Source organism: Heterodontus francisci, chromosome 34, assembly GCF_036365525.1.
Source record: "Heterodontus francisci isolate sHetFra1 chromosome 34, sHetFra1.hap1, whole genome shotgun sequence".
In the NCBI taxonomy this organism is placed as follows: domain Eukaryota; kingdom Metazoa; phylum Chordata; class Chondrichthyes; order Heterodontiformes; family Heterodontidae; genus Heterodontus; species Heterodontus francisci.
Window position 1 is genome coordinate 41,905,182 of NC_090404.1, and position 14,754 is coordinate 41,919,935.

General features: G+C 41.6%; 1 pseudogene; it reads right to left on the minus strand.

The window, feature by feature from the left end:
* Positions 1–14,754, minus strand: part of LOC137348852 (zinc finger protein 135-like) — a 55,894-nt pseudogene that overhangs the window by 15,309 nt on the left and 25,831 nt on the right.

Here is a 14,754-nt window from a genome sequence, read left to right on the forward strand (position 1 = left end):
AGTTGACTCTGATGGATTGGGAAACGTTACTTAAAGGAATGACGGTGGATAGGCAATGGCAAACATTCAAAGAGCGCATGGATGAACTTCATTACTTGTTTATTCCTGTCTGGTGCAAAAGTAAAATGGGAAAGGTAGCTAAACCATGGCTTACAAGGGAAATTAGAGATAGCATTGGATCCAAGGAAGAGGCATTCAAATTCACCAGAAAAAAAACAGCAGTTTTGGGAACAGTTTAGAATTCAGCAAAGTAAGACCAAGGGATTGATTAAGAAGGGGAAAATAAAGTACGAGAGTAAGCTTGCAGGGAACATAAAAACTGACTGTAAAAGTTGCTATAGGTATGTGAAGAGAAAAAGATTGGTGAAGACTAATGTAGGTCCCTTACAGTCAGAAACAGGGGAATTTATTATGGGGAACAAAGAAATGGCTGACCAACCATATGCATACTTTGGTTCTGGCTTCACAAAGGAGGACACAAATAACATACCAGAAATGTTGGGGAATACAGGGCTTAGTGAGAGGGAGGAACTGAAGGAAATCAGTATTAGTAGAGAAATGGTGTTGGGGAAATTGATGGGATTGAAGACCGATAAATCCTTAGGGCTTGATAATCTACATCCCAGAGTACTTAAGGAAGTGGCCCGAGAAATAATGGATGCATTGGTGGTCATCTTTCAAGCTTCTATCGTCTCTGCAACAGTTCCTACCGATTGGCAGGTAGCTAATGTAACCCCACTATTTAAAAAGGGAGGTGGAGAGAAATCAGGGAATTATAGACCAGTCAGCATGACGTCGGTAGTGGGGAAAATGCATTATCAAAGATTTTCTAGCAGAGCACTTGGAGAACAGTGGTAGAATCGGACAGAGTCAGCATAAATTTACGAAAGGAACATTGTGCTTGACAAATCGACTGGAATTCTCCAAGGATGTGACTAGTTGAGTTGATGAGGGGGAGCCAGTGGATGTGGTTTATGTGGACTTTCAGAAGGCTTTCGACAAAGTCCCACTTAAGAGGTTTGCACGTAAATTAAAGCACATGGAATTGGGGTTAGTGTATTGCGATAGATAGAAAATTGGTTGGCAGACAGGAAACAAAGAGCAGGAATAAATGGGTCTTTTTCTGAATGGCAGGCAGTGACTAGTGGGGTACCACAGGGATCAGTGCTAAGACCCCAGCTATTCACAAAATATATTAATGATTTAAATGAGGGAACTAAATGTAATATCTCCAACTTTTCAGATGACACAAAACTCTCTAGGAGGGTGAGTTTTGAGGAGGATGCAGAGAGGCTTCAGGGTGATTTGGACATGTTGAGTGAGTGGGTAAATGCATAGCAGATGCAGTATAATGTGGATAAATGTGAGGGTATCCACTTTAGTAGCAAAAACAGGTAGGCAGATTATTATCTGAACGGTTATAAACTGAGAGAGGGGAATATGCAGAGAGACTTGGGTGTTCTCGTACACCATTTGCTGAAGGTTGGCATGCAGGTGCAACAGGCGGTAAAAAAGGGCAAATTGTACATTGGCATTCATAGCGATATGATTCGAGTACAGGAGCAGGGATGTCTTGCTGCAATTATACAGGGCCTTGGTGAGGCCACACCTGGAATATTGTGTGCAGTTTTGGTCTCCTTATTTGAGGAAGGATGTTCTTGCTATAGAGGAAGTGCAGTGAAAGTTTATCAGACTGATACCTGAGATGGCAGGACTGAAGTATGAGGAGAGATTGAGTCGGTTTGGGTTATATTCGCTGGAGTTCAGAAGAGTGAGGGGGGATCTCATAGAAACCTATAAAATTCTAACAGGACTTGACAGGGTAGATGCAGGAAGGATGTTCCTGATGGTGGGGGAATCCAGAGCCAGGGGTTATAGTCTAAGGATACGGTGTAAACCTTTCAGGACTGAGATGAGGAGAGATTTCTTCACCCAGAGAGTGATGAGCCTGTGGAATTCGCTACCACAGAAAGCAGTTGAGGCCAAAACATTGTATGTTTTCAGGAAGGAGTTAGATATATCTCTTGGGTCTAAAGGGATCAAAGGATGTGGGCGGAAAGCGGGAACAGGTTACTGCATTGGATAATCAGCCATGATCATAATGAATGGTGGAGCAGGCTCGAAGGGCTGAATGGCCTACTCCTGCTCCTATTTTCTATGTTTCTATGTGTGAGAGATGCACAAGAACTGCAATGGATGAAATATCATGTACAATTCATGTTGGATTGTATTCTTTCATAATTTATACAATTTAACAATTAGACTCAGTGGATATTTCACCCCATTCTTTAACTCTTCTCTGAATTTACTTTGGGTCCCAGCATAGATAAACGGATTGACACAAGAGCTCAAAAGCTGAAGCATAAATCCAACTTCCTGCAGAATAAAATTTGATTCACTAAAATTGGAACCAGAAAAATAACTAAATTTAGCAATTCGGATGTAAAGGAAATGTATAAGAAGTGGCAAATATAACAGGATGAAACTGCCCGAGATGCATAAGAGTAAAACGATGGACTTTCTCCGCTTCTCCATCTCTGGGTTACTCTCAGTCTCTCCATTGCTATGGGCTTGGAGTCTCCTGCGAGCTCTACTGGCCACTAGAATGTGTCGGACAGTCAGAACATTGAGCAGTAAAATCAGAATGAATGGGAGACAAGGGGTTATACTGTGGCGAATCCAGTCATATGCGACCCATGCAGGTGCTGTATAGTATGCTAATTTTATGCCGCAGAACCATGGTATATTGCTAATTATATACAAAGGCTCATAAATAAAATAAAGGAAGCTATTTTTTAAACAGCTCAATGTAGACACGGTTCCTATAACTCGTGCCGCTGTTTTCTTGGTGCAATATTTTATTTTCAGCTTCTGGCAACAAATGGCCATAAATTGATCAAAGGTGAAAGTGACTGTTACCCAAACAGACCAGTCAAGGATCACATAATTTAAAACAGAGCGCATACTGCATACGGGTGTGATGGACAGGAAACTGTCTGGGAAATACGTCCCAACAATCCGGTTTAATATCACAACGGTAATAATGACCAGCAGATCAGTCACTGCCATAGACACCAGGTAATATGTGATACATCTGGAGCGACCGCATCTTCCTCGGGACAGGATCACAATCACTGCCAGGTTAGCTGTAACAGAGACAGAGAGACTAAGAGAAAGAGGGAAAGGGTATTTGTGTGAGCGAGCGAGAAGAGGAAAATCATTGGTCCAACTCTCAACAAAATCATCCATTTTACAGAATTCTATGCAAAATTCATAGCTTTGACACCTGATAGGGAGTGAAAAACTATTGCTTAACCTCTGGGCACTTGTTTCTGAGTCTGAAATAATCTGCATTCAAAATAAGACAGATCAATAACATCGGAATGTAAAATAATACAAACAAACATAATGGAGAACAAGAAGGCATCAGGAACCCATTGAAACCAAACCAGGAATATCAAACAAGCAAGAAAAATAACATCAGTAAAATATTCTGGAAGATATTATAGAGGGCGGCACAGTGGTGCAGTGGTTAGCACCGCAGCCTCACAGCTCCAGGAACCTGAGTTTGTAAGTTCTCCCTGTAACTGCGTGCGTTTTCACCGGGTGCACCGGTTTCCTCCCAAAGCCAAAGACTTACAGGTTGATAGGTAAATTGGCTGTTGTAACTTGCTCCTAGTGTAGGTAGGTGGTAGGGAATATGGGATTATTGTAAGGTTAGTATAAATGGGTGGTTGTTGGTCGGCACAGACTTGGTGGGCCGAAGGGCCTGTTTCAGTGCTGTATCTCTAAATAAATAAATATTGAAGACTGTAACTAATACAGGAACAAACAATAAAAGTGGAAACAAGCAGGGAAGTAGGAAACATTTGCCTTTAAAATGGATTCTAACCTGCTGAGGCGCTAAAAGCCCTCATCCAACAAATTACTGTAAAATACTATACTGTTGAAAAAACCGACTATCAACTTGTTCAAAAAGCTCCACAGAGAGAATCAAACAGACAGTTAGTGATTACTGACTTTGCGGAGGGGATGTTAGTCCCCTGGGAACTTCCATGCCAATCTGTACCAGCGAAAGTGGTGAACTATGAGGTCTCATTTGCGGAAAGGACCCTCCCACACTGCTACACTTCCTCAGTACCGCACTGTCGACATAGATGATCAGCTGAGTCCTATCATGGGTGTTGGAATTAAAACTTTTTTGACTCAGATGTGAAAGATGCCATCAGTTAAACAAATTATGGAGAAAAGATTGAAGACGGGAAAAACCTGAGAGATTACTAGGGGCTTGGTGCAGAAAGAGCATTCGGTCTCAGCATTGGCTGCTGTAGAGCAGTTAGCAGCAGATAATGTGTAAGAGGAGAGCCGGGCATCTCCAAGATGCACTGCAGCAACGCACCAAGGCTCCTTAGACAGCACTTTCCAAACCCGCGACCTTTACCACCTCAAAGGACAAGGGCAGCAGATGCATGGGAACATCACCACCTGCAAGTTCCCCTCCAAGTCACACACCATCCTGACTTGGAACTATATCGCCGTTCCTTCACAGTCGCTGGGTCAAAATCCTGAAACTCCCATCCTACCAGCACTGTGGGTATACTTACCTCACATGGACTGCAGCAGTTCAAGAAGGCAGCTCACCGACCTTCTCAAGGGCAATTAGGGATGGGCAATAAATGCTGACATAGCCAGTGATGCTCACATCCCATGAATGAATTTTAAAAAACAGTGAGAGTTAGGGACTGAGAGCGGAAACACTGAGCGCTGTGAGTTAAGGGTAAGTGCAGAATCAGTCATAAAAAGGCCACTTGTTACATCACTTATATTTCTGTGAATAACTCGATGCCTAATGATGTATCTTCAATGAATTCACTCATTCAATTCAGTCACGAATTATGCAATTTGAATAATTTCAATCAGTGATCATTTGCAAAGATCAGACAGCAGCTGTCAATATCATTAACGCATTAAACCTTGATGTACCCTATGGTAAAAGTGATAATTCACCCACAATAACAGCGTCAGTAACACAACAGAACTGCATTTACATCATGATAACAGTGTGATAATGCACCGACAGTAACAGTGTCAATAACACAGCAAAACTACATTTACACCCTGATAACAGGGTGATAATGCATCGATAGTAAGTGTCAATAACACAGCAGAACTACATTTACACCATGATAACAGTGTGATAATGCACCGACAGTAACAGTGTCAATAACACAGCAAAACTACATTTCCACCCTGATAACAGGGTGATAATTCACCCACAGTAAGTGTCAATAACACAACAGAACTACATTTACACCATGTTAACAGTGTGATACTTCACCCACAATAACAGCATCAATAACACAACAGAACTACATTTATACCATGATAACAGTGTGATAATTCACCCGCCGTAACTGTGTCAATAACACAACAGAACTACATTTACACCATGATAACAGTGTGATAATTCACCCGCAGTAACTGTGTCAATAACACAACAGAACTACATTTACACCATGATAACAGTGTGATAATTCACCCACAATAACAGCATCAGTAACACAACAGAACTACATTTATACTATGATAACAGTGTGATAATTCACCCACAATAACAGCATCAATAACACAACAGAACTATATTTACACCATGATAACAGTGTGATAATTCACCCACAATAACAGTGTCAATAAAAGAATAGAACACTGCACCAAATGCTGCTGGAGAGCAGAGTGTGAAGAAGGGAGCTTGGTAAGTGAGGGGATTTTAAGTGTTAATCTCTCTATAGTCTAGTCTTCTTTTGTTTACATTTAACAATTAGCTGAAGTTACTATTTAAGCTAAGATGACAGTTAAGTTTCATAAAGTTTTAAACAAGGGTATACAACCTCTCAGAATAGCTAGTTAAATAGGTAGTGTAACGATATATCAGGACAAAACCCCCAAGCAAAGTATATGATTTTGATTGCGGTGGGAGCAATGCACTGTCAATTCAGTCCCGTTGCTCCACAGGTGACATCATATTTCCTTAAGCTTTCCAAATCAAAGAAAGCAGCAGCCGAATTGAAAGAATATAGTAACCCACGAATGAGGCGAACCAAACCAGTTATCTTTAGATATCAACAAATTAACTACTTATTTAAAAATAAAACTAACTCCCGCATTCACATACATATACTCGGTTTTAAATTAGCTGTCTGAAAAAATAGAAAGAAAATAAAATCTTTGCAGATTACGCTGCTGATGAATGGTTTTCTAATTCAACACAGTCAAAGTTCACTTGCAGTCTTCCAAGGTCCCATGAGAAAAGGATCCTTCCAGAGATAAGGGTTCAACTGTTGAGTTCGGCAGCTGCAGTATTAAACTCTTCTTTCTTACAGCGGTGAACACAGTAGATCTCAATAATGTCTTGTGAAAGAAAAAAAAGTATATTTTCTTGTTACTTTATGGAATTAATTTGGTTTGAAGCTTTTTGAAATGTTGAAAGTGAAATTACACAAGGGTTAAATTGACTTAGAGAGCTCTCCTTCTTCCTTCACATGCTGGACCAGTCTGTCAACTGAAAAAAAAGCAATTTTTTGCAGCCTGATTTCAAAAGACAAAAGTGATACAGTGAATCTCTGTTCCCGCTCTCTGTATGGTTGTTGCCTGGCAACGTGAATGAACTTTAGCTCACTGACTCCGGAACTTGCTGCCTTAAAGATGTAGTGATGTTTTACACGCTTCAAGGTGCACCACAATATTTCTGAGGAGCAAAAAAAAAATAACAGGACCGTAACAATCGCTAGCTAAACTGGTTTCTGAGCTCCAACGAAGCTGATGTATCATTTTTCAGAGAGTACAAATTCAGGGGACTCTCAGTGCTGCTTGGCTGCACTGCGTGCTGTTGAAGGGCACAGAGTGTGAAGAAGGGAGTTTGGTCATTGAGGGAATTTTAAGCGTTAATCTCTCTAAAGTCTAGTTTGTGTTTTGTTTTCATCGAGCAATTAACTGAAATTGCTGTTTAGATTAAGGGGCAAGTTGGTAACTTATAGTTTTATCAGGGTCATACAAGCTCTCAGAGCAGCTGTAGCTAGTTAATTAGTTTGCTAGCTTAAACTGGTTTCTGAGCTCCAGCAAAGCTGGCATATCATTGTTTTCTGACAGTATAAATTCAAGGAGTGCTACTGGAGGGCACAGAGTATGAAGAAGGGAGTTCAGTAAGTGAAGGAGTTCGGTAAGGAGGTGAACTATAAATTAATTAAGAAAAATGAATTTAATTAAATTAGCATAATAAAGATGGGAGGACAGGCGATGCATCCCAGCTGCAGAATGTGGGAGCTCCTGGATACCAAGGCAATCCATGGAAACCAGGTGCTTAGTAAGTTGCTCCGGCTTGAAGAGCTTTTTCTCAGAGTCATTGAGCTGGTGGCTGAGCTGCAGACACTGTGATACATCAGGGAGGGAAAATATTACCTGCACACTTTGTTCCAGAATGCAGTCACACTCCTTAGGATAGGGTCGTCTCTTTTGGTCACTGGTCAGGGACAGGAGTGTGTGACTGAGAGTCAGACAGGTAAGGGGATTGAGAAGGTGGGAGTAGAGGAGCCTCAGCACTTGAAATTGAGCAGCAAGTTCGAGGTTCTGGTAACTTGTATGGACCAGAGCGAGGGCTGTAGTGTGGATGAGCAGACTGACCATGGCACCATGGTACAGGAAGCCGTTCAAGTGGGAGGAGCAAAAATGAAAATAGTGGTAGTAGGGAACAGTATAGTGAGGGGGATTGACACTGTTCTCTGCAGTAAAGAGCGAGAGTCCCGGTGCCAGTGTCTGTAACATCTACTCAGGGCTGGAGAGGAACTTACAGTGGAAGGGAAAGGATCCAGTCGTTGTGGTCCATGTAGGTACCAATGACATAGGCAGGACAAGGGAAGAGATTCTGCATAGTCAGTATGGGGAACTAGGCATCAAATTAAGAAGCGGAACCTCAAAGGTGATAATCTCTCGATTATTACCTGGGAAGTATGCAAATTGGAATAGGGCAAATAAGAATAAAGAAATGAATTTGTGGCTCCAAGACTGGCGTGGAAGAAATGTGCTTCAGTTCGTGGGGCACTGCCACCAGTACTGCAGAAAGTGGGGCTGTACGGTTGGGACTGTCTACACCTGCACTGTACTGAGTCCTGTGATCTATGAGCTGCATAACTAGGGAAGTAGAGAGGGTTTTAAACTAAATAGTGGGGAAAAGGCATCAAATTTCGGAAGAAGCGGTACATCAAACAGTAGAGTCAAAGCAAGAGAGAAAGGTATTAATCGGGAAAAGATAAATGGACCATGATAGGACTGGACAGTGAGTACAAATCTAAGAGGAGCTTAAATAATGTTTTTGGGATAGTTTCTTAGAACAGCACGTTCTGGAGCCAACCAGAGAGCAGGCTATACTTGACCTGGTATTATGCAACGAAATAGGACTAATTGATGACCTCATAGTGAATGCAGACCGAGGCAGCAGCGATGATATCATGATTGAATTTTACATTCAATTTGAGGGAGCAAAGAGTGGGCCAATGATGAGTATTTTAAACTTAAATAAGGGCAATTATGAGGACATGAAAACAGAGCAACAAAAGTGAACTGGCACAGTAGGTTAAGGGATAGATCAATAGAGATGCAGTGGCCAACATTTACGGGGATATTTCAGAATACACAGAATAGATACATTCCACTGAGAAAGAAAAATTCCAAGGGGAGGACCACCATCCGTGGTTAACTGAAAAAAGGATCAAACTTAAAGAAAAAGCATATAATTGTGCAAAGATGGGTGCAGGTCAGAGCTTCACACAGAATATATAAAAAAACAAATAATGACGAAAAGATTAACATGGAAGGAAAATTAGAGTATGAGAGAGAGCTGGCTCGAAATATAAAAACAGATAGTAAGAGTTTCTATCTTGAAAAAAGATATATTTTTAAAAAAGAAAAGTGTTCACAAAGTGAGCGTTGGTCCCATAGAAATTGAGTCTGGGGAATTAATAAGGGAAAATAAGGGGATGGCAGATGAACTGAACAGGTATTTTGCATCGGTCTTCACCATAGAGGATACCAGTCACATCCCAGAAATAGCTGTAAATCAGGAAATAGAAGGGAGGGAGGAACTCTAGAAAATTGCAATCGTCAGGGAAGTGCTACTGAGCAATTTGTTGGAGCTACTTGGTAACAAGTCCTCGGGTCCTGATGGACTTCATGCTAGGGCCTTTAAAAAGTAGCTGGTGAGATAGTTGATGTGTTGGTTTTAATTTTCCAAAATTCCCTAGATTTGGGGAAGGTTCCAGTTGATTGAAAAATAGCAAATGTAACTCCTTTGTTCAAAAAGGGAAAGAGACAGAAAGCAGGAAAGTACAGGCCAGTTAGCTTAACATCTGTCTGCGGGAAAATGTTAGCAGCTGTTATTAAAAACGTTATAGCAGGGCACTTAGAAAAATTCAAGGTAATCACGCAGAGTCAACATGGTTGTGTGAAAGGGAAATCACCTACAACCAAATTTTTGGAGTTTTTTGAAGGAGTAACGTGCTGTGTCTAAAGAGGAACTGATGTATGTACTGTACATACATTTCCAAAAGGCATCTGATAAGGTGCTACATCAGAGGTTATTGCAGAAAACAAAAGCTCATGGTGGAGGAGGTAAAATTTTGGTATGGATAGAAGATTGGTTAGCTAACAGGAAACAGAGAGCAGGCATGAATGGGTCATTTTCTGGTTGACAAGATATAACGAGTGGTGTGCCACAGGGATCAGTGCTGGGGATTCAACGTTTTACAAATTATGTAAATGACTTAGCTAAATTTGCTGACAACACAAAGATAGGTAGGAAAGTAAGTTGTGAGGAGGATGTAAAGAGGCTACAAAGAGATATAAATCGGTTAAGTGAGTGGACAAAGATCTGGCAATTGCAGTATAGTGTGGGAAAATGCGGAATTGTCCATTTTGGTAGGTAGAATTAAAAAAAACCATTATCCAAATGATGAGAGTTTGCAGAGCTCTGAGGTGTAAAAGGATCTTGGTGTCCTAGTTCACGAATCGCAAAAGGTTAGTATGCAGGTTCAGCAAGCAATTAGGAAAACTAGTAGAATGTTATCATTTATTGTGAGGGGAATTGAATACAAAAGTAGGGAGGTAATGCTATACAGGGCAATGGTGAGACCACATCTGGAGTACTGTGTACAGTAGTGGGCTCCTTGTTTAAGAAGGATGCAAATGCGTTGGAAGCAGCTCAGAGAAGATTTACTAGACTAATACCTGGAATGAGCGGGTTGTCTTATCAGGAAAGTTGGATAGGCTGGACTTGTATTCGCTGGAGTGTAGAAGAGTAAAAGGCAACTTGATTGAAACATATAAGATTCTTGATAGGGTGGATGTGGTAAGGATGTTTCCTCTTGTGGATGAATCTCGAACTAGGGGGTCACTGTTTAAAAATAAGGGGTCGGCCATTTAAGACAGAGATGAGGAGATTTTTTTTCTCTCTCAGAGGGTCTTGAGTCTTTCGAACTCTCTTCCTCAAAAGGCGGTGGACACAATGTCTTTGAATATTTTTAAGGCAGAATTCGATAGATTCTGATAGTCCGGTGAAAGGTTACTAGGGGCAGGCAGGAATGTGGAGTTGAAGTTACAATCCGATCAGCCATGATCTTGTTAAATGGCAGAGCAGGCTCGAGGGGTCGAGTGGACTACTCCTGATCCTAATTAGTATGTTTGTATATTTGTATTTACACCATGATTACACTATGATAATTCACCCACAATAACACTGTGAATAACGCAACAGAGCTATACTTACACCGTGATAACAGTGTGATAATTCACCCGGAGGGGCAATAACACAATAGAACTACATTTAGATTAGATTAGATTAGAGATACAGCACTGAAACAGGCCCTTCGGCCCACCGAGTCTGTGCCGAACATCAACCACCCATTTATACTAATCGTACACTAATCCCATATTCCTACCAAACATCCCCACCTGTCCCTATATTTCCCTACCACCTACCTATACTAGTGACAATTTATAATGGCCAATTTACCTATCAACCTGCAAGTCTTTTGGCTTGTGGGAGGAAACCGGAGCACCCGGAGAAAACCCACGCAGACACAGGGAGAACTTGCAAACTCCACACAGGCAGTACCCGGAATTGAACCCGGGTCCCTGGAGCTGTGAGGCTGCGGTGCTAACCACTGCGCCACTGTGCCGCCCTTTACACCGTGATAACAGTGTGATAATTCACCCAGAGGGGCAATAACACAATGGAGCTACATTTACACCGTGATAATAGTGTGATAATTCACACAGAGGTGCAATAACACAATAGAACTACATTTACACCGTGACAACAATATGCATTCTACCCAGAGTGGCTTTAGCATAATGGAACTCCATTTACACCGTGATAACTGTGATAATTCACCCACAGTAATAATACCAATTACTCAATAAAATTACATTTACACCGTTATCACCATGTGTCATAATTCACCCACAGTAAGTAGGTTAATATCACAATACAGTTCAGTTTGCAAAGTAATAACAGTACGATAATTCACCCACAGTAACAGTGCCAACAACACAATAGAACTACTTTTGCACTATAATACCAGTGTAATAATTCCCACGCTGTAACAGTGTCAATGACCCAATAACTGCATGTCCACCATGTAAACGGTTGATAATTCACCCACAGTAACAGTATAAATTACACAATATAACTGCATTTACACAGTGAAATGGCACACCCAAAGGGGGGACATATACAGTTCGATGCATTAAATTATACTTTCAAACAAGAGAAATAACACCGGTTAATGGGAGAATGATGCCGCTAAAGAGGATTAATTGTGCTGCTAAAGTGGAACGTGGGGCAAGTTATGCTGGTAATGTAAAGAAATTATACCATCAATGCAGAGAAATGACACTTCTAAAGGGAGAACCTACAATATTAATGATGACAAATTATATCAGTAAAAGCAAGACATCATGCATCATATCATTAAAATAGAGAAATAATACCTTTCAAGTGAAAAAATACCGTAAAAGGGGAAAAAATATACCAAATTATGGGAATAAATTGTCCCATCAAAGGTAAGAAAGGATATCCATCACGTGGAGTCGTGCTTAAATGAGAACAGTGACACAGCTAATCAATAACTCCTGTAACTATTAACTAACTACAATGCTTTACCTGGAACCCCAATAGCAGCAAGGACAGGATAGTAAATGGCAAACACTGGACCTTTGGCTGTTGCATGCATTTCTATCAGACGTTCTGAGCACACTCTGAACTCCAGTCAAATATTATCACATTTATAGCAGATGTCAGGCTCCAGGGAGATAATTAGATGGTTTGATGTTTTACATTAATTACACTAATTGAAACACACAGATTAGTGCAGCAGCTGCTGGACTGATGTTTTTGCTTTAATGGGATGAAATGTTTTTTCAAGGGATCAAGCACGGCTCTAAGGTGAAATACCCAGAGGCCACAATAAGATTATTTACGGTAATGCAAAGTTTAATAGGCGGTTGCAATGGTGAAAGTGATCTTTGTTTACAAGGAATCCCTGGATTTAAACACTTTAATGCTGAGTTAGGTGCCCTCAGCAGAATGTGTAACTGACCAGAGATATTCTGGTCCAGAAGGAAACTGCAGCCAAGTTCTCATCCCGATCACTATTCAACTCCATTCTGTGTGATCAGGGTCATATGCAGCTGACTCCAAATCCCTCTGAGATGGTGCATCCACTTCAACGCAGCTGACTGTATTCAGTGTGGACTGGTGTAGGTATGCACGATACTTTCAGTGTGCATAGGTGCAGTTGTGCGTGTTCATGATTTGTGTGGAAACGTCCAATTCAGCACGGTTGCCTTCCGTATTGATGGTCAAGTTCAATACGGTTATATTCAGTGGGGACATGTCCAATTGAGCACATGTACATTTAGTGTGGACTGCTCGAGGTAAGCATGGTTGTGCTGTGTGGAGATATCAAGTCCAACACGGATATTATCAATGTGCACACGTTTAGTTCAGCACGTTTACGTTTTTGGTGCTCAGGTTTAGTTCAATTCTGTTATCCTCAGTGTTAGCGGGTTCAGCCCTGTTACATTGAAAGTACACAGGTCCAGTTGTGCACGCTAATTCTCAGTGTTGGAAAGTCCAATTTGACACCGCTGTTTTCAGTGTTGACTGTTAAAGTTCATTAGAGCTGTGTTTGGTAGAGATTGATTCAATTAGCGTGGTAATATTCAGCGTGGTTTGATCCAGGCCTGCAGGGTAATATTCAGTGTCGAAAGTTCCATTTCAGCACATTCACATTCAGAGTGGACAGATCCAGTTCTGCATTGTTAGTTTCAGTGAGGGCAGCTTCAGTTCTGTCCAGCTCCATTGAATATGGACAGGACAAATTCAGCACCATCGCAGCCAATATGATTTTGTGCATGTTGGCGTGCTTATATCTAGCATGCAGAATCCTCGTTGAACACGGTTACTGCCAGCCTGCCCAGGTCCAGTGCAGAGGTGCATACGAACAAACGAACATACAAACATACAAATTAGGAGCAGGAGGAGGCCACTCGGCCCCTCGAGCCTGCTCTGCCATTCAATAATTTCATGGCGGATTTGATTGTAGCCTCAACTTCATATTCCCGCCTACCCCCAATAATCTTTCACCCCCTTGCTTTCTAGAATCTATCTACCTCTGCCTTAAAATATTCAAAGACTCTGCTTCCACCGTTTTTGAGGAAGAGATTTCCACAAACTCATGACCCTCTGAGAGAAAAAAGATTCTCCTCATCTTTGTCTAAAATGGGCTACCCCTTATTTTTAAACTGTAACCCCTAATTCTAGATTATCCCACAAGAGGAAACATCCTTTTCACACCCACCCTGTCAAGATCCATCAGAATCTTATCTGCTTCAATCAAGTCACCTCTTACCCTTCGAAACTCTAGTGAATACAAGCCTAGCCTGTCCAACCTCTCCTCACAAGTCAACCTGCCCATTACAGGTATTGGTCGAGTAAACCTTCTCTGAACTGCTTCCAATGCATCTACATCCTTCTTAAATAAGGAGACCAATACTGTGCACAGTACTCCGGATCAGCCGCCTTCAGACACAGAAGCACTGCCGAGGAGTACTTGCGAAATGACGCGTGGGAAATAATTTAAATGAACGGGGTGCTACTGTCGTCCCTGATGACGGAGAGCTGTCGGCCGCCACGCCCCAGCAATGGCGTATGGCACCAACGAGCAGGTGCCAGCACCATTTTTAAAGGGCTGCAAGCCCTTAGGAGAAATTTGAATTTTTAAAGTGATATTATAAAATATTATATATTAACATTTAATTAAATAATGTTTCCCACCCCCCCCCCCAATGATTTTTAGCATAAAAAGAAAGTTCATGACCAACCTGCATCTTGCCCCCAACCTCTTATCATTTGCCCTTCAACCCCTTTCCACCATCCCCACATCCAATAAAAAGTGATTTCCCCGCTCTCCCACCCCTCCCAAACTAAAAATGTTATTCCTCCCCTTCACTATCAGCGTATCACCTCAGAACTCCGTACAGAGTTCCAAAGGTGCATGAAGGATGCACGGCCACTGTAAAATCGGCGTGGGATGGCCGCTGCCTGCAGGTAGGTTTATTTCCATCTCATTAATGGTTATTTGAATATGCAGATAAAGGGCCCGGCGCCAGGCAGCGGGGTGGTGGGGTGTGCACCGAGGACCC